The sequence below is a fragment of the Nerophis ophidion genome, linkage group LG08 (genome assembly GCF_033978795.1).
Source record: "Nerophis ophidion isolate RoL-2023_Sa linkage group LG08, RoL_Noph_v1.0, whole genome shotgun sequence".
Taxonomy (NCBI): domain Eukaryota; kingdom Metazoa; phylum Chordata; class Actinopteri; order Syngnathiformes; family Syngnathidae; genus Nerophis; species Nerophis ophidion.
The window spans coordinates 17,412,032-17,433,328 of NC_084618.1; the positions used below are offsets into that span (position 1 = coordinate 17,412,032).

At 37.3% G+C, this 21,297-nt stretch overlaps 1 long non-coding RNA gene across 1 annotated transcript in view; it reads left to right on the forward strand.

Annotated features, from left to right (window-relative positions):
* Positions 1 to 10,925: 10,925 nt before the first annotated feature.
* LOC133557435 (uncharacterized) overlaps positions 10,926 to 21,297 on the forward strand; it is a 24,864-nt gene continuing 14,492 nt past the window's right edge. Inside the window, exon 1 of the long non-coding RNA XR_009807767.1 lies at positions 10,926 to 11,241. This is a non-coding gene — a long non-coding RNA (uncharacterized LOC133557435). The remainder of the gene's footprint in view (positions 11,242 to 21,297) is intronic.

The following is a 21,297-nucleotide window of genomic DNA, read 5'->3' on the forward strand; positions in this document are numbered from 1 at the left end:
TTACATTGTCATGTTACAAACGTAACGTCACGAGAAGCTGTAATTTTATGGGAAGAAAAAAAATGGGAGCCTTACACAAAAAGTGTGTAATGTCACCAGAAAGCAAACGTAATACCGAGAATATGTACAGAAAAATTCTAACATTGCAATGTTATAAATGTAAAGCTATAAGAAGTTGGCGAAGTTGCGGTGAGAAAAGGAAAATTTCCACGTTACGTAACATCACTAAAAGTTGCAGTGTTATCGGAAAAACTTTTAAATTTTACTCCAAAAATATGTAATGAAAGACGCAATATTAACACAGTGAAACGGAAAATCGTAACATTGCCACGTTGCGTAACATCACTGAAAGCTGCAGTGTTATGGGAAAAACATAAACATTTTACACAGAAGGTATATGTTACGAGAAAAAGACACAATATTAACACAATGAAAGGGAAAATCGTAACATTGACACGTTACCTAACATCACTAAAAGTTGCAATGTTACGGGAAAAACATAAAAATTTTACACAAAAAGTGTGTAGTGTTACGGGAAAAAGACGCAATATGAACAAACGGAAAATCGGAATGTTGCCACGTTGCGCAACATCACTAAAAGTTGCAGTGTTATCGGAAAAACATTTAAATTTTACTCCAAAAATATGTAATGAAAGACGCAATATTAACACAGTGAAACGGAAAATCGTAACATTGCCACGTTGCGTAACATCACTAAAAGCTACAGTGTTATGGGAAAAACATTAAGATTTTACACAGAAGGTATATGTTACGAGAAAAAGACACAATATTAACACAATGAAAGGGAAAATCGTAACATTGACACGTTACCTAACATCACTAAAAGTTGCAATGTTACGGGAAAAACATTAAAATTGTACACAAAAAGTATGTAGTGTTACGGGAAAAAGACGCAATATGAACACAATGAAACGGAAAATCGGAATGTTGCCACGTTGCGCAACATCACTAAAAGTTGCAGTGTTATCGGAAAAACATAGAAATTTTTCCACAAAAGCTATGTAGTGTTACAAGAAAAAGACGCAATATTAACACAATGAAACGGAAAATCGTAACATTGCCACGTTACGTGACATCACTAAAAGTTGCAGTGTTACGGGAAAAAAACAGAAATTTTACACAAAAGGTATGTAATGTTTTAAGAAAAAGACACAATGAAATGGAAAATCCTAACAATGCCACGTTACGTAAGATCACTACAAGCTGCAGTGTTATCGGAAAAACATTTAAATTTTACACAAAAAATATGTAATGAAAGACGCAATGTTAACACAGTGAAACAAAAAATCGTAACATTGCCACGTTATGTAACATCGCTAAAAGTTGCAGTGTTACGGGAATAAACATGTACTTTTTAAGAAAAAAGGTAAGTAGTGTTACAAGAAAAAGACGCAATATTAACACAAAGACAAGGAAAATCATAACATTGCCACGTTTCGTAACATTGTCTCTTTATCACAACACTGAAAGGTGCAGTGTTACGGGGAAAACATCAAAATTTTACACAAAAGGTATGTAGTGTTACAAGAAAAAGACGCAATATTAACACAAAGCGAGGAAAATCATAACATTGCCATGTTTCGTAACATTGTCACTTTGTTACATCACTGAAAGGTGCAGTGTTACGGGAAAACATCGAAATTTTAAACAAAAGGTATGTAATGTCACGAGAAAAAGACGCAATATTAACACAATGAAATGGAAAATCGGAACATTGCCATGTTACTTAACATCGCCACGTTACGTAACATCACTGAAAGGTGCAGTGTTACGAGAAAAACATCAACATTTTTAACAAGAGGTATGTAATGTTACTGGAAAAAGACGCAATATTAACACAATGAAATGGAAAATCGTAACGTTTCCATGTTATGTAACATCACTAAAAGTTAGTGTTACGGGAAAAACATTACATTTTTACACAAAAAATAAGGAATATTACAATCTTGAAAACTGTAGCGGGTAATTGTAACGTAACAAAACTTGCAAAGCAAGAAAATCGTAATGTTACGAGAAATATTAAGTAAAAGGTTCAATTGCGGGGGGTAAAGGGACAAGCGGTAGGAAATGGACGGATGGATGGAAGTTGAATTGCATGAGACAAAAGTTTTTCGTCTTAGAAGAATAGAAAACAGGTAAAGATGCAGGAATAAAAAGACACAATGTCACCAGACGTAAACTTGAATGTTACGAGAATGTTACAAGTTCGTAAAATGACAGGAATTGAACATTTTTGTGGCAAAAGAGTTGTCAAAAACGTACAAAAGTTGTCATATTCCATTTTTTTTCTTCATTCTAAACATTATCGCGGGTGTGTATCATTTTTTTTCACTTTAAAATGATAGCTTGGTTGGTAAAGTGGTCGTGTCAGCAAGTTGAAGGTTGCAGGTTCGATTCCCACTTCCGCCATCGGAGTCACTGTCGTTGTGTCTTTGGGCAAGACACTTTACCCACCTGCTTCCAGTTAAATGTAAAGCACTTTATAAATATAATTCACTTCACTTCACAATTCCCAAAAGTAGGAAGACGGAGCGTGTAAAAGTCTCATCACAATGCTAATGTAAAGTATGCTCTCATCACCATGCTAATGGTCCTCTTAAAAATCCTCCCCTCGTTCCCGGTTGGTCACCTTCCCCATGCCGAGTGGCGCCAAAGTCTCACCTCCGAGGGCGCTCCCATTAACCTCCGGTCAGGCCCGGCCCCGCCCCCTTTGCACCTTTTTAAATGCGCATCTCATTTGGCCCTCCTGTCCCTGCCGGAGCGGGGTCCCGGGCAGGCGGGCCGGCCCTTGGGGGAGTTAAAGGCTTCTGGGAGCCTCCTTTTGTTTGCGCCACGCACGGCGCCGCTCCATTGAGTGCGGCTAAATGGAGACTGAGCGGCCTTTAATTGGACTCCCGGTCACGCCCACTTCGCTCAATGCCGGGAGCGTGTGCCGGCCTTGTTGGGGGGATTACATAAATGGACTCTGGCCGCCCAATTAGCACGCCGCTTAGCATGTGAAAGGAGCGCGCACATGTGGCCAAACACACGCCAGATCACAGCGTCGTGTCCTAATCTCTTCCTAAGCTTGTTAACGCCGCGCTCGCTGCCTTTAAAGATGGCCACCCCGCGTCCTCGCTCGCGACACCACCACGAGGCCTCGCAAAATGACAGTTTCACACAAAAAATATGACATGATGCAAGAAAAAAGGCCTAATATTGAGATTATTTAAGAATTTTTAAAGAAAAACGTAACATCGTCATGTTACCGATGTAAAATGGCGAGAAGTTGTTGTGTTACGGAAAGAAAAAGGTGAGAATTTTACACAAAAAGTGTGTGATGTTTCAAGAAACACAAGCCTCAGGGAAAATTTGAAAGTTGCAATGTTCTTGAAAAGAAGACACATCTATAAAAGTAAGGAAAAATCATGACATTGCTGTGTTACAAATGTAACATCACTAGAATTTGCAGCGTTACAGGGAAGAAAATAATTTCGTTTAAAAACATTAATGACACAAGAAAGAAGACCAAATATTGAGAACATGTAAGACATGTAATCATAAATGTAGAGAAAAATGTAACATTGTCATGTTACAGACGTAACGTCGCGAGAAGTTGTAGAATTATGAGAAGAAAATGACCATTTCACACCCCAAAAATGACATGATGCAAGAAAAAAGTCCTAATATTGAGATTATTTAAGAAATTTTAAAGAAAAAACGTAACATCGTCATGTTACCGATGTAACATGGCGAGAAGTTGTTGTGTTACGGAAAGAAAAAGGTGAGAATTTTACACAAAAAGTGTGTGATGTTTCAAGAAAGACAAGCCTCAGGGAAAATTTGAAAGTTGCAATGTCCTTGAAAAGAAGACACATCTATAAAAGTAAAGGAAATCATAACATTGCTATGTTACAAATGTAACATCACTAGAATTTGCAGTGTTACAGTGAAGAAAATAACAATTTCGTTTAAAAACATTAATGACACAAGAAAGAAGACCAAATAGCAAGAACATGTAAGACATGTAATCATAAATGTAGAGAAAAATGTGACATTGTCATGTTACAGACGTAACGTCGCGAGAAGTTGTAGAATTATGAGAAGAAAATGACCATTTCACACCAAAAAAATGACATGATGCAAGAAAAAAGTCCTAATATTGAGATTATTTAAAAAACAATTAAGAAAAAACGTAACATCGTCATGTTACCGATGTAACATGGCAAGAAGTTGTTGTGTTACGGAAAGAAAAACGTGGAAAATTTACACAAAAAGTGTGTGATGTTTCAAGAAAGACAAGCCTCAGGGAAAATTTGAAAGTTGCAATCTTCTTGGAAAGAAGACACATTCATAAAAGTAAGGGAAAAAATCATAACATTGCTGTGTTACAAATCTAACATCACTAGAATTTGCAGTGTTGCAGGGAAGAAAATAACAATTTCATTTAAAAACATTAATGACTCAAGAAAAAAGACCAAATATTGAGGACATGTAATCATAAATGTAAAGAAAAATGTAACATTGTCATGTTACGGACGTAACGTCGCGAGAAGTTGTAGAGTTATGAGAAGAAAATGACAATTTCACACCAAAAAAATGACATGATGCAAGAAAAAAGTCTTAATATTGATATTATTTAAGAAATTTTTAAGAAAAAACGTAACATCATGTTACCGATGTAACATGGGGAGAAGTTGTCATGTTACGAAAAGAAAAACGGGAGAATTTTACACAAAAAGTGTGATGTTTCAAGAAAGACAAGTCTCAGAAAGAAGACACGACATTTATAAAAGTAAGGGAAAATCATAACATTGCTGTGTTACAAATGTAACATCACTAGAATTTGCAGTGTTACACGGAAGAAAATGAGGATTTCATTTAAAAACATTAATGATACAAGAAAAAATACCAAATATTGAGAACATGTAAGACATGTAATCATAAATGTAAAGAAAAATGTAATATTTTCATGTTACAGACGTAACGTCGTGTGAAATTATAGTGTTATGGGAAGAAAATGACAATTTCACACCAAAAATATGACATGATGCAAGAAAAAAGGCCTAATATTGAGAGTATTTAAGAATTTTTTAAGAAAAACGTAACATCGTCATGTTACCGATGTAACATGGCGAGAAGTTGTTGTGTTACGGAAAGCAAAACGTGGGAATTTTACACAAAAAGTGTGTGATGTTTCAAGAAAGACAAGCCTCAGGGAAAATTTGAAAGTTGCAATGTTCTTGGAAAGAAGACACATTTATAAAAGTAAGGGAACATCATAACCATGCTGTGTTACAAATGTAACATCACTAGAATTTGCAGTGTTACAGGGAAGAAAATAACAATTTCATTTAAAAACATTAATGATACAAGAAGAAAGACCAAATATTGTGAACATGTAATCATAACTGTAAAGAAAAATGTAACACTGTCATGTTACAGACGTAACGTCGTGTGAAATTGTAGTGTTATGGGAAGAAAATGACAATTTCACACCAAAAAAATGACACGATGCAAGAAAAAGGTCCTAATATTGAGATTATTTAAGAAATGTTTAAGAAAAAACGTAACATTGTCATGTTACCGATGTAACATGGCGAGAAGTTGTCATGTTACGAAAAGAAAAACGTAATAATTTTACACAAAAAGTGTGATGTTTCAAGAAAGACAAGTCAATGTTCTCAGAAAGAAGACACAACATTTATAAAAGTAAGGGAAAACCATAACGTTGCTGTGTTACAAATGTAACATCACTAGAATTTGCAGTGTTACAGGGAAGAAAATGAGGATTTCATTTAAAAACATTAATGATACAAGAAAAAAGACCAAATATTGAGAACATGTAATAGATTGTCATGTTACAGACGTAACGTCATGTGAAATTGTAGTGTTATGGAAAGAAAAGGACAATTTCACACCAAAAATATGAAATAATACAAGATTAAAGTCCTAATATTGAGATTCAAGACATTTTTGAGAAAAATGTAACATTGTCATGTTACCAATGTAACATGGCAAGAAGTTGTAGTGTTACGGAAATTCTTTTAAAATTCATTACACGAGAATTTTTCACAAAAAGTGTGTGATGTTTCAAGAAAGACAAGCTTCAGGGAAAATTTGAAAGTTGCAATGTTCTTGGAAAGAAGACACAACATTTATAAAAGTAAGAGTAAGTCATAACATTGCTGTATTACAAATGTAACCTCACTAGAATGTGCAGTGTTACAGGGAAGAAAAGTTGAATTTTTTTTTTTTTTTTAAATGATACAGGAAAAAAGACCTAAAATTGAGAACAAGTCGGAAATGTAAGGGAAAACGTTACATCGTCATGTTACAAACGTAACATCACAAGAAGTGTTCTTAGCATCTTGGGGAAATTTATGTTTGAAGCATAATAAAAATTGTTACAAGAATAACTCCTTAACCAAACATGCAAGATGTCTAGTGAGAAAGTTGCAGTTAAAATGACTGCGGACCACGGTACCTAATCAATTGACTGCGTACCAGTGTACCTAATCAAGGGACTCCTGACCAGCAGTGTACCTAATCAAGTGACTGCAGACAAGTGTACCTAATCAAGTGCCTGCGGACCAGTGTACTTAATTAAGTGACCATGGACCAGTGTACCTAATCAAATGACTCCAAACCACCAGTGTACCTAATCAAGTGACTCCAAACCAGCAGTGTACCTAATCAAGTGACCGTGGACCAGCTGTGTACCTAATCAAGTGACTCGATCCGGACCAGTGTACCTAATCAAGTGACCCCGGACCAGTGTACCTAATCAAATGACTCCTGACTACTGTACTTAATCAAGTGACTGTGGATCAGCGGTGTACCTAATCAAGTGACTCTGGACCAGCAGTGTACCTAATCTAGTGACTCGATCCGGACCAGTGTACCTAATCAAATGACTTCTGACTACTGTACTTAATCAAGTGACTGTAGATCTGCGGTGTACCTAATCAAGTGACCGCGGACCACAGTGTACCTAATCAAGTGACCGCGGACCAGCAGTATACCTAATAAAGTGACACCGGACCAGCAGTGTACCTAATAAAGTGACTCAGGACCAGCAGTGTACCTAATCAAGTGACTGCGGACCACAGTGTACCTAATCAAGTGACCGCGGACCAGTGGGTTACCTAATCAAGTGACTGTGGACCAACAGTGTACCTAATCAAGTGACTGCGGACCAGTGGTGTACCTAATCAAGTGACTCCGGACCAGCACTGTACCTAATCAAATGACTCCGAACTAGCAGTGTACCTAATCAAATGACTCCGAACTAGCAGTGTACCTAATCAAGTGACTCCAGGCCTGCAGTGTACCTAATCAAGTGACCATGGACCAGCAGTGTACCTAATCAAGTGACTGCGGACCAACAGTGTACCTAATCAAGTGACCATGGACCAGCAGTGTACCTAATCAAGTGACTGCGGACCAGCAGATTCTAGAAGAAGAAGAATAACAATAGTGGTAATGTTAGAATAATAATAATAATAGTGGTAATTTTAGAATAATAATAATAATTATAGTGTCAATGTTATAATGATGATAATAATAATAGTGTTAATGTTAGAATAATAATTATAGTGGTAATGTTAGAATAATAATAATAGTGGTAATGTTAGAATAATAAAATATAATAGTGGTAATGTTAGAAGAAGGAGAATAATAACAATAGTGATAATGTTAGAATAATAATAATAATAATAGTGGTAATGTTAGAATACTAATAACAATAATAGTGTTAAAGTTAGAATAATAATAATAGTGGTAATGTTAGAATAATAAAATAATAATAGTGATAATGTTAGAATAATAATAATAATAGTAGTGGTAATGTCATAATAATAATAAAAAATATTAATAGTGGTAATGTTAGAATAATAATAATAATAGTGGCAATATTAGAATAATAATAATAAAAGTGGTAATGTTATATTAATAATAATAATAGTGGTAAAATTTGAATAATAAAAGTGGTAACCTTATATTAATAATAACAATAATAGTGGTAATGTTATAATAATAATAATAGTGGTAATGTCATAATAATAAAAAAATATATTAATAGTAGTAATGTTAGAATAATAATAATAATAATAGTGTTAATGTTAGAATAATAATAATATAAATAGTGTTAATGTTACAAGAATAAAGTGCTGTTCAATCTGTGTTGACTAAAAAGAAGTGAGCAGGACAAAGTGGAGTTTGGAATCTTCCGGAACAATGTTGGAGTGTAAGAAGTATCAAGTAAGTATATTTTACTCCAACCTTGTGTGTGTGTATGTATGTGTATGTGTGTATGTGTGTATGTGTGTATGTGTGTATGTGTGTATGTGTGTATGTGTATGTATGTGTGTGTGTGTGTGTGTGTGTGTGTGTGTGTGTGTGTGTGTGTGTGTGTGTGTGTGTGTGTGTGTGTGTGTGTGTGTGTGACCTTTGCCATAAATCCTGCGCACTGCCAGAGTTGACCTTCCTTCACAGGCCAATACTTTGATGAAACTACCATGTGTGGCAACAATGAGCTGAGATGATAGTTTTCAGTTCCAACATGCAGGGTCGCCACGGCTGCAGGAGGTAGGACCACGATGAGGATGATAATGAAGATGATGTGTTGGATTCTTTTTGGCCTCATCTTCTTTTAGTCCATTTGAATCTACTTGACTTCATTTCTAAATCGAGCGAAGATACTTTCAATCCAAATTCTGACCTGGGATCTGCCAGATGAGGCATCTGTTCAGGATGCCACCAGAAACTCCTCCCTAGGAAGTGGCTGAGGAGAGGGAAGTCTGGGCTTCTCTGCTTAGGCTGCTGCCCCCCGACCCCACCTCGGATAAGCAGAAGAAGAAGGATGGATGGAAATCTCTTTTTAATCTCCTTAAATATGTCTTTCCTTTATTCCAAAGTATTTAAAATGAGTTTGAATCAACCACAAATCGATGTATTTCCATTCTCCTTAAGTCTGTTTAATTCTGTTTTTAATTTATTTCTAATCCACGGTTAATGTACTTCTATTTAGAACTGGTTTCAGTCCAGTTTGGGAATCGCCAAATCTATTTTAAATATGTTTACATTGACCTAAATTGGTTTGAATGTACCATCTCTTAAATCTGCTTCAATGTATTTTAATTGGTTTTAATTCGTTTTTAATATATTTATCTCTAAAAATAAATTACATCTGTTTTAAATCTGTTTGACTTGACCTTAAATCCATTTTCGATCTTCTTAAATCTGTTTGAATTGGATTTGAATGGACTTGAACCTGCTGGTAATCTATTGTAATCGTCAATCTTTTAACGATAAGTTTCATGTCATTGAATTTATTTTAATTTAGATGAAGATTCGTTGAATCCCATTTTGATTTAAATTGACCTACATCTGTTTGTAATCTTCTTAAATCAATGAATAATGTATTTTAATGTATATTTTAATATGCTCCTGCACCCCCCACGATCTCAAAAAGGGACAAGCGGTAGAAAATGGATGGATAGATGGATGTTCTAACCTATTTATATCCACATTTTTAATCTCCTTAAACCAGTTTCAACACATGTTTTTAAATTAATTTAAATGTATTTCTATTCGATGTTTTCATCATCCCTTATTTTAATCTCAATATATCTGTTTAAAATATTTTTTTTTTAAACTTACATTTTTAATTTTTTTTAATGGACTTGAATCTAATTCTAATAATTTTTTTATCACCTTTGGTGAATCTTCAATTTAATCGCTGTAATTCTATTTTAAGTTGGTTTAAATCTAGTGTCCATCCATCCATTTTCCCACCGCTTATTCCCTTTGGGGTCGCGGGGGGTCACTGGAGCCGATCTCAGTGCATTCGGGCAGAAGGCAGTGTACACCCTGGACAAGTCGCCATCTCATCACAGGTTGTAATGTTGTGTAAATGGTAAATAAAAACAGAACACACATTTGCAAATCCTTTTCAACAATTCAGAAAACCACTGTCAGTAACGACAGTTGCATCTGCAAGTGCAAGTTAAAACTCCACTATGCAAAGCCACAGTAATTTATCAACAACACCCAGAAACGTCGCTGGCTCCGCTGGGCCCGAGCTCATCTAAGATGGACTGATGCAAAGTGGAAAAGTGTTCTGTGGTCTGACGCGTCCACATTTCACATTTTTTGGGGAAACTGCGGACATCGTGTCCTCCGGAACAAAGACGAAAATAACCATCCGGATTGTTCCAAGCATAAAGTGGAAAAGCCAGCATCTGTGATGGTGTGGGGGTGCATTAGTGGCCAAGGCATGGGTAACTTACACATCTGTGAAGGCACCATTAATGCTGAAAGGTACATACAGGTTTTGGAGCAGCATATGTTGTCATCCAAGCAACGCTATCATGGACGCCCCTGCTTATTTCAACAAGACAATATATTCAAAGCTAAAATTTTGGATTTTGTTACTGTGTACCCTTTTGGAAGTATACAAATGATTCTAATTGTACCAGCAAAATGGTTTATTTGTAATACCGTGACAATTTGAAAGCAGACCCATGCAAATACATTTTTACTGGCGTAAAAGCAACAAGTCGAGCCCACAAGACCGCGCCCGGCGTGATTTATCACGGCGGCGAAGGCGTCCGCGAGCATTTGGCGGCGTGATTAAACGCGTGCTGCGGCGCGGCAACAAAGCGCGCTAATGCAATATGGATTTGTGACATCTTAAATATCACACACTCCCCCCGGAATTTAGTTTTTCTCCGCAGCCCGCCTTGGATGGAATTCTAAAACATATTTTTCCTTCTCATTTACGGGCGGACGATAAATCAGAATTAAGGCGGCCGCCGCTGAAATATACATCAGTGCAAAATGAGACACACACACATTTGTCCCCCCTGGGTTTATGTTGTTTGCACTTGATCACAATCTGCCATTTTGTTGATTCAATTACCTCAGAAGATTATAAAAACGCGTTTAACACCTGCTCGGCTCGTCAAAGGCTGCATAAACACATTCAAATGCGAAATTTATTTCACTGTGTTCTTTATTCCTCGTATATTTCGTGGTGTTTTCGCTTGTTTCATTGTGTAGCTTCGCTAAAGGAAGTGCTTTTATTTTGACACCGGAGGTTTATTTTGAAATGTGGTAAAAACAGGAAGTCGGTGCGATCTCGCTTACGATGACTTTACAGGAAAGTTTTTGACGTCGGAGAGCGTAAAAAAACAACAACTTATTAAACAGCTCATTCCTGGCTGAAAGGACATAAAGGTATGTAATTTCATCATGAATTATCATGTTTTACTCGCGGAATGTTGGACTGTGCTGCTGGTGTTCGATGTTGGACGTAATTGAACTGCGAGCTAAATGCTAAACCACTTCGCGTATGCTAATTTAATATGCTACAACAAACTTCTAATTAGTCTCATAAATAATAATTTAATATGCTACAACAAGCCTCTAATTAGTCTCATAAAGTAACGAATCACGTTTGCGCAATAATAGCGTTATATTTGTGATAAATGTAAAAGTTCCATAAGAAATTGATATATTGTCAGTTAAAGGCCTACTTAAAAGAGATTTTCTTATTTAAACGGGGATAGCAGGTCCATTCTATGTGTCATACTTGATCATTTTGCGATATTGCCATATTTCTGCTGAAAGGATTAAGTAGAGAACATCCACAATAAAGTTTGCAACTTTTGGTCGCTAATAAAAAAGCCCTGCCTGTACCGGAAGTAGCAGACGATGTGTGCGTGACGTCACGGGTTGTGGAGCTCCTCACATCTGAACATTGTTTGCAATCATGGCCACCAGCAGCAAGAGCGATTCGGACCAAGAAAGCGACAATTTCCCCATTAATTTGAGTGAGGATGAAAGATTTGTGGATGAGGATAGTGAGAGTGAAGGACTAGAACAGGGATAGGGAACCTATGGCTCTAGAGCCAGATGTGGCTCTTTTGATGACTGCATCTGGCTCTCAGATCAATCTTAGCTGACATTGCTTAACGAGAAAAGTAATGAATTATTCTGCTGATAATCACAGTGTTAAAAATAACGTTGAAATTATAAAACATTCTCATGCATTTTAATCCAACCATCCATTTTCTATCGCACATGTTCAAGAAGTTGCCTTAATGGTAAGAAGTATTGTATTTATTATTGGTTAACTCTAGAATAACAATGTTGTTAAAAAGAATAAGATACTTATTATACTCTAAAAATGTTGGTCTTACTTAAAAATGCACGCATTTAGTTGTATTCATCCATCCATCCATCCATCCATTCATTAATTTTCTACCGCTTATTCCCTTTGGGGTCGTGGGGGGCGCTGGTGCCTATCTCAGCTACAATAGGGCAGAAGGTGGTGTACACCCGGGACAAGTCGCCACCTATATGGCTCTCACGGAAATACATTTTGAAATATCTGGCTGTCATTGCCAAAAAGGTTCCCGACCCCTGGACTAGAAGAAGAAGAAAAAAAAAGACGAGGGCAGTGGGAGCGATTCAGATGTTATTAGACACATTTACTACAATAAATCTGGAATATCCCTTATCTGCTTATTGTGTTGCTAGTGTTTTAGTGAGATTATATAGTCATACCTGAAGGTCGGAGGGGTGTGGTGACCGCCAGTGTCTCTGAGGGAAGCCACGGAGGAGCCAAGAAAGTCGCAGCGGCCTCTTTGACAGCTGCAGGAGGAACGACACAAGCTCCGCTCATGTTTACGGTAAGAGCCAACTTATTACCACAATTTTCTCACCGAAACCTGCCGGTTGACGTGATATAGAACCATGTTCGCATGACCGCTCATTTCCATGTTAAAGCTGCACAACAAACAAAGAAACACCGGCTGTGTTTGTGTTGCTACAGCCGGCCGCAATCCACCGCTTTCCACCAACATCTTTCTTCTTTGACGTCTCCATTATTAATTGAACAAACTGCAAAAGATTCAGCAACACAGACGTCCAGAATACTGTGTAATTATGCGATGAAAAGAGACGACATTTAGCCGTGAGTGTTGCTGGGCTAATATGTCCGCTTCAACCAATAACGTCACAAGCACTCGTCAACATAAGCGTCATCATTCCGCGACATTTTCAACAGGATACCTCGCGGGAAATTTAAAATTGCAATTTAGTAAACTAATGTGTTGCAATGTTAATATTTCATCATTGATATATAAACTATCAGACTGCGTGGGTTTCAGTAGGCTTTTAAGAAACATTTTGATTACCGTAAATTCTGGACCATAGGGTGCACCGGTTTATGATTTTTCCGGATTTATGCAGATCCCAAATACAGACCAGCAGGTACCGGAAGGTAAGAAAAGTTGCGTTTGCATAATATTGCGAAACAAAACACCAGATAAAGTCTTACCTTATGCACACACCATAATAATACTCCTATGTTGAAGCACATCAAGCGGTACGGCTTCATAGCTTACCAAAGTCGTACTAAAACATTTTGATAGATCTTTGAGCGACGTGTGTAATGTTCTATATTTTCGATGGAACATTTCAAGTTTTGTTGTTTTTTTCTTGAGTCATATTGCAGTTCACGTGTATCTCTTATGTGTGACTTCCTGTAGAGGTTTCCCACTTGTGGGTTCTCCTGACTGAAATACATCTGCTCGGAAGCCCAGAGGTCTGGGTTGAACAATCTTTTATTGCGCTAACACACCAGTTCACAACTCTTTTCAGTCCCTGAATGTCCAGTGTGTGTTTGCTGCAAAACTCCAATTCACAACCAAGGTGTCTCGGCCCGGCTGCTTCTGATAAGCACGGCAGGTGATTGGGTGATCGGTCCCAGCTGGGTAATCCAATCACCCGCCATCTGTGCTTCGAGGCCGCTCCTTACACACTTATCAGTGCACAATGTACCAAACAAAATTGCTTCGAGGTCGGTAAGCAAAACCAGAATTATTCCATACATTAAGCGCACTGTCGAGTTTTGAGGGGAAAAAAGGATTTAAATGCCTTATAGTCCGGAAAATACTGTATAATTTTCGATTTTTGAATGGAAATCCTCAATCTGTCTTTTTGTGGAAGAATTAGATTTATTTTTCCGTACAATTTTGCAACAGTCTGCTGCGTTTTCTTCAGCCTGGAAGCACAGCGTTCCTTTTTGAGGTTGTGCTGTTTCGGCCCCACCTTGAGGAGAACCCCCCCCCACCCTCCGCCCAGCCCCCATCCTGAGGTGACACTCATTGTTTGTGACTCCTCCATTTGTGTGCTTCCCGCCATTTACACAACTTTTCTGCTGTTTGCAGCAAGTAATGGATTGTTTTTGTGGATGTGCTGAGAGGCCATTTATACACCAGCCCCCTCTCAAAAACACAATTCACGCTGTTCAAATTAGTCTCAGCGTTTTTGTTTTGGCTTATTTCTTTATTTATTTCTATAATTTTCCACACGCCGACGAGCTCTCGCCAACTAAGTGACAAAGCAAGCGAATTTAATTGTTTGGAGTGGTGCTAATTAATGCACTAATGGCCGCATTTCATGGCGGCTAATGTAAATAAAACGTAGTTCCACGCGTGTGGCCAATAGGGCGAGTAATTGTCGTAACGCGGCCTCTGTGATGTTTATGGAAGTACCGTTTTCTCCACACCCTTTGAACGTTACATTCATACAAACACCGTTTGTTTTATGTCGGTCCATGTTTTTATGACCTGTGGAAAAACACAAGAAATGTAAACATTTTTCATTATAAACCACTCAGCTATCGAGGCGGAAAGGAAAAGAAATGTCAACAAAAACCACATTGAGCACGTAACAATAAGCTCTTAAAATGAAGGTGCAAAAATAAGGAATAAGTAAGAAATGCTTAATAAAGTGTAAGAACACAGTAAACATAGAGAAACCTGAGAAAAACTATTTTCTGCAGGTTTAGTGCCAGGAAGTTACAGCAGTGCTCTAAAGGGTGAGCTTGATGATGTGGTATTAGCCTTGGACTTAGACTTAGACAATCTCTAAAGGTCTTAGTGGCCACATGCGTGGACAGCACCTTTTAGCTCTTATTTCCAAAATTGTGTACACTACTGAATTGGGGTCCTATGGCCACATATGTGGACACTTATAGTGCCATCTGGTGGTGTGAGAAGAGTGTAACGTACAATGGAATTTGGAAAAATAAAAAAGTGAAAAAAGAAAAATTAGCATGAAGTACACGTTTGTGTACTTATGGACTAAGTACATCATATCAAAAGATGATTTTTAGTTTTTATTCTAATTAGGGTCCAATAAGCCCAAATAGCAAAGAGAAAAAAAACAAAAAACTTGTACACAAACAGCTTGGGCCTTAAAAGGTTTTTAATGATCCACAAGGGAAATTGTTCCACACAGTAGTTTAGTTACAAAGGATGGAAAGGATAAGGATGGAAAGGATAATCCCCACAAGGCCACAAAAAGAGGGCGAAAACAAAACGTATAAAGTAGACAAAAATGTACCATGGTAGCAATATAGCATATATACATAATATTTACATATTATATGTACAGTACATAATATCTACTGATACAGTATTATATATAATATATACAATATATAACAAATCCCAATTATTATGTACAATATTACAGTATATGGGGTACACTCTTGCATCATTTACAGACCACATTGGTCTGACTACGGTCCTTTTTAAAAAGAAAAAAGGAAAAAAAAAGTGCCATATGTTCAGGTGATGTTTTCTGTTTTAAACACACTTTTTTTTTTTCAATTTAATTAATGCTTTTATTTATTTATTATTATTAGTCTGCTCTCTTTAGCCCTCATTCTTAGTTCAATTTTTTTTTTTAATTTTTTTTATTTGTATTGAAAAAATATATACATAATGGACACAGTTTCTCATTCAATGCGTTTCCATTTACTGTCATGACTATTTACATTGTAGATTGTCACATGAATGAACACATGTGGAGTTATGTACTTAACAAAAAAAAGTGAAATAACTGAAAACCTGTTTTATATTCTAGTGTCTTCAAAATAGCCACCCTTTGCTCGTATTACTTTTTCGCACACTGTTGGCATTCTTCAAGAGGTAGTCATCTGAAATGGCTTTCACTTCACAGGTGGGCTAGAAGCTCATCAAGAAAATGCCAAGAGTGTGCAAAGCAGTAATCAGAGCAAAGGTGTGGCTATTTTGAAGAAACTAAAATACAAAACAATTTTTCAGTCATTTCACTTTTTTTATTTCATTCATAGTTTTGATGTGACAATCTACAATGTAAATAGTCATGAAAATAAAGAAAACACATTGATTGAGAAGGTGTGTCCAAACTTTTGGCCTGTACTGTATATATCTATATATATATATATATATATATATATATATATATATATATATATATATATATATATATATATATATATATATATATATATATATATATATATATATATATATATATATATATATATATACTGTATATATATATATATAATTTATTAGTAGATTGCACAGTACATATTCCGTACAACTGACCACTAAATGGTAACACCCAAATAAGTTTTTCAACTTGTTTAAGTCGGGGTCCACGCAAATCAATTCCTGGTAATAATAATAATGATTATAATTATTATTATTATTAAATATATATATATATATACACGGCGTGGCGCAGTGAGAGAGTGGCTGTGCGCAACCCAAGGGTCCCTGGTTCAATCCCCACCTAGTACCAACCTCGTCACGTTCGTTGTGTCCTGAGCAAGACACTTCACCCTTGCTCCTGATGGGTGCTGGTTAGCGCCTTGCATGGCAGCTCCCTCCATCAGTGTGTGAATGTGGAAGTAGAGTCAAAGCCCTTTGAGTACCTTGAAGGTAGAAAAGCGCTATTCAAGTACAACCCATTTTTCATTTATTCATTAATTAATTTATATATATATATATATATGTATATATATATATATATATATCTGCGATGAGGTGGCGACTTGTCCAGGGTGTACGCCGCCTTCTGCCCGATTGTAGCTGAGATAGGCGCCAGCCCCATCCCCCCCCCCCCGCGACCCCAAAAGGGAATAAGCGGTTGGAAATGGGTGGATGGATGGATATATATATGTATATATATATATATGATTGTAGCTGAGATAGGCGCCAGCGCCCCCCGTGACCCAAAAGGGAATAAGCGGTAGAAAATGGATGGATGGATGGATATATGTGTATATATATATATATATATATATATATATATATATATATATATATATATGTATGTATGTATGTATGTATGTATGTATATATATATGTATGTATGTATGTATGTATGTATGTATATATGTGTGTGTATATATATATATATATATGTATATATATATGTGTATATATATATATATATATATATATATATATATATATATATATATATATATATATATATATATATATATATATATATATATATATATATATATATATATATATTACAGCCTATGACATTTAGTGTAAGTGTAAAAGTTAACCACCATGTGGTGACAAAACTAAATCCAACTGGAACAGGAAGAGGTTTGCTGACCTCTTCTGTCACCTAGTGGCCTTTTATAGGTACTGCTGTGTTGTATGTTTATTGTCTTTTATTGAGATAGTGCATTCAACTGAAGTTTGTTATGTACTGCACCGAACAACCGCATTTCCCGTCCGACTTTTGCGGCACATTTTTCCCAGAAAATGTCAGCTTCTGATGAGGACCCGCTCAGTCGCCATGATGACGGACGAGGGGTGTCCACGGTGGCGTCCTGACAGTGCGAGGGCAAGGAACGAGGAAGGTGTCTGGGGATTTTGTTTTACGTTTCTGTCTCCTCCTCTACCTCCTCCAGCACTCTATCCAGGATCCAATCAATCTGCCGCCTATTAAGGCTGTTAATTGATAATGCATACTAATTAGGCGGGGCGCGCTTGCTTGGGAGGCTCTGAGGAGGTAATGGTAGGCAGCGCTCCAAATGGACTCCAAAACAGTCTGTGCCAGGTAGAAATTCATTAGCTGGATAGATTGGAGGAGTGGGGGGAGGACATAGGGGTGGAGGGGGGGGTTTCAATACCAACTTTTTTTTTCTCCGCCTCCCTCAGATGGTTGTTTTTCAATATGATACAAGAATTCCATCAAAATAATCGATATATGCCGGGGAAACTCGCAGCAAACTTTTAATTTCATCACAACTAGGCATCTAACGTGCACATTAAGGATGTACTGATATCAGATATCTGCCTGATATCAGCAAATACAAAACAAGTATCAGATTGCAAATAATTTATTTGCAAAAGCAATAGGAGCTCGCCGTCACACGACAGCCGAGCACACAATAGCACACAAGCTAATCACACGTAATAATAATCGGACAATAAAACAGCCCATATGTCAATATAAACCTGTTTTAATTCATTACGAGTCACCCAGGCAGAAGTGTTTAAAAAGTAGTCAGTAACAAACGTGTCCGCATCGTTCAATAACGCTCCACTTTGAAAACAGCATTCTTTTTCATTTGATCAAAGCTTTTCCGACATTCCACTCTACAAAATAAAAGTATGCAAAATGTAAAAATGCTAGGCTATAGTAGCTCGCCGCTACACGACAGCCAAGCACACAATAGCACACAAGCTAGACACGCCTAATAATAATCGGACAATAAAACAGCCCATATGTCAATATGAACCACTTTCAACTAATTACGAGTCTCCCAGGCAGAAGCGTTTAAAAAAAAAAGTAGTCATTAACAAACGTGCCGCGTCGTTCAACTTTAAGTTATTGCGGCCACGAGGTGTCGGCAAAAAAACTAATTAGCACTCTTTTTCATTGTCTTCAGAGTCGTTTCATTTGATCAAAGCTTTTCTGGAAAAATCCGCCTTTTAAAGGAACAGAACACTTCGAGATTCGATGCCACGAGACCTCGTTTCAAAGGTTAAGTCTCATCTTTTTCTTTGGCTTGTTGTGCCTGTTTGGCCGCACTTGACAACAGGCACAATCTGGGAGTTAATCGGGGGGTTTGAATGGTCCTAATTTGCACTTTTTTTGTAGGTGAAAATACAGTATTTCTTTTTTCGATAGTTCAACACACATTGTTTTGGTTTTAGTATCATGAATGTAGAATCGTTATGTACCTGCGACACCCTCTACTAGTGGATGCGCGGTTATGTGCCTTTGATGACTGCCTCTCAAAGAGCTCGTTCTATAATAAAATAATAATAAAAATGTATTTTATTTGTAAAAAGCACATTACATTGAGCAAACAACCTCAAAGTGCTACAGTGTATTAAAAAAATAAAAAGATAATAAAAATATTTTTATTTTTTTATTTTTTTTAAAGAAGGGTTTTTAAGCCTTTTTCAAAAGCATTCACAGTCTGTGGTATCCTCAGGTGGTCAGGGAGCACGTTCGACAGACTGTGAACTCACGTTGTTCGTAGCTTTGTCCTCGGAGGTTGGAGGAGGTTATCCTGTCCGGAGCGGAGGTGTCGTGTGGAGGATTTGGGGGTACGTACTTCTTTGAGGTAGAGGGGGGCATTTCCTTGGAGGCACTGGTGGGTTAGTAGGGGGACTTTTGTATTCAATCCTGTTTGGAACAGGAAGTCAGTGAAGGGATTTGAGAATTGGTGTGATGTGGTCGTATTTCCGCACTCTCATCCTCGTCCTAACCTCGTCGGCCCCTCAAGTCAACCAAATAGAAGTCACCTCGTTGATCTATGTCAGAGGTGTCGAAGTGGTTTTCACGGAGGGCCACATGGCAGGTATGTTTTGCCCCAGAGGGCCACTTATAACTGTGAATACTATTATTACGTCATTTTTTAATGCATTTTATTAGTGGGGTTTTTTTTTAACTAAAATGGAAAGTTGCAATAATTTCACCTCCAAATGTAATGTATATTGTTGAATGGAATAGAAAGTACTTTATTGACCCCTGGGGGAAATTCAGCACTACAGTTGGCTTACAATAGACAGAAATAATAAATAAAATATAATTTATATCATATATTATCTATATAATATATAAATAATAAAATATAATTGATTAATATAACAATATAATTGTAGTGTATATTACTGTTTTCATGGTTAAAAAAAAAGGCAGCTCAGTTTTCAGACTTTCAATCAATCAATCAATCAATGTTTACTTATATAGCCCTAAATCACTAGTGTCTCCAAGGGCTGCACAAACCACTACGACATCCTCGGTAGGCCCACATAAGGGCAAGGAAAACTCACACCCAGTGGGACGTCGGTGACAATGATGACTATGAGAACCTTGGAGAGGAGGAAAGCAATGGATGTCGAGCGGGTCTAACATGATACTGTGAAAGTTAAATCCATAATGGATCCAACACAGTCGCAAGAGTCCAGTCCAAAGCGGATCCAACACAGCAGCGAGAGTCCCGTTCACAGCGGAGCCAGCAGGAAAACATCCCAAGCGGAGGCGGATCAGCAGCGCAGAGATGTCCCCAGCCGATACACAGGCAAGCAGTACATGGCCACCGGATCGGACCGGACCCCCTCCACAAGGGAGAGTGTGACATAGGAGAAAAAGAAAAGAAACGGCAGATCAACTGGTCGAAAAAGGGAGTCTATTTAAAGGCTAGAGTATACAAATGAGTTTTAAGGTGAGACTTAAATGCTTCTACTGAGGTGGCATCTCGAACTTTTACCGGGAGGGCATTCCAGAGTACTGGAGCCCGAAATGAAAACGCTCTATAGCCCGCAGACTTTTTTTGGGCTTTGGGAATCACTAATAAGCCGGAGTCCTTTGAACGCAGATTTCTTGCCGGGACATATGGTACAATACAATCGGCAAGATAGGATGGAGCTAGACCGTGTAGTATTTTATACGTAAGTAGTAAAACCTTAAAGTCACATCTTAAGTGCACAGGAAGCCAGTGCAGGTGAGCCAGTACAGGCGTAATGTGATCAAACTTTCTTGTTCTTGTCAAAAGTCTAGCAGCTGCATTTTGTACCAACTGTAATCTTTAATGCTAGACATGGGGAGACCCGAAAATAATATGTTACAGTAATCGAGACGAGACGTAACAAACGCATGGATAATGATCTAGGCGTCTTTAGTGGACAGAATGGAGCGAATTTTAGCTATATTACGCAGATGAAAGAAGGCCGTTTTAGTAACGCTTTTAATGTGTGACTCAAAGGAGAGAGTTGGGTCAAAGACAATACCCAGATTCTTTACTGTGTCGCCTTGTTTAAATGTTTGGTTGTCAAATGTTAGAGTTGTATCATTAAATAGAGGTCGGTGTCTAGCAGGACCGATAATCAGCATTTCCGTTTTTTTGGCGTTGAGTTGCAAAAAGTTAGCGGACATCCATTGTTTAATTTCATTAAGACACGCCTC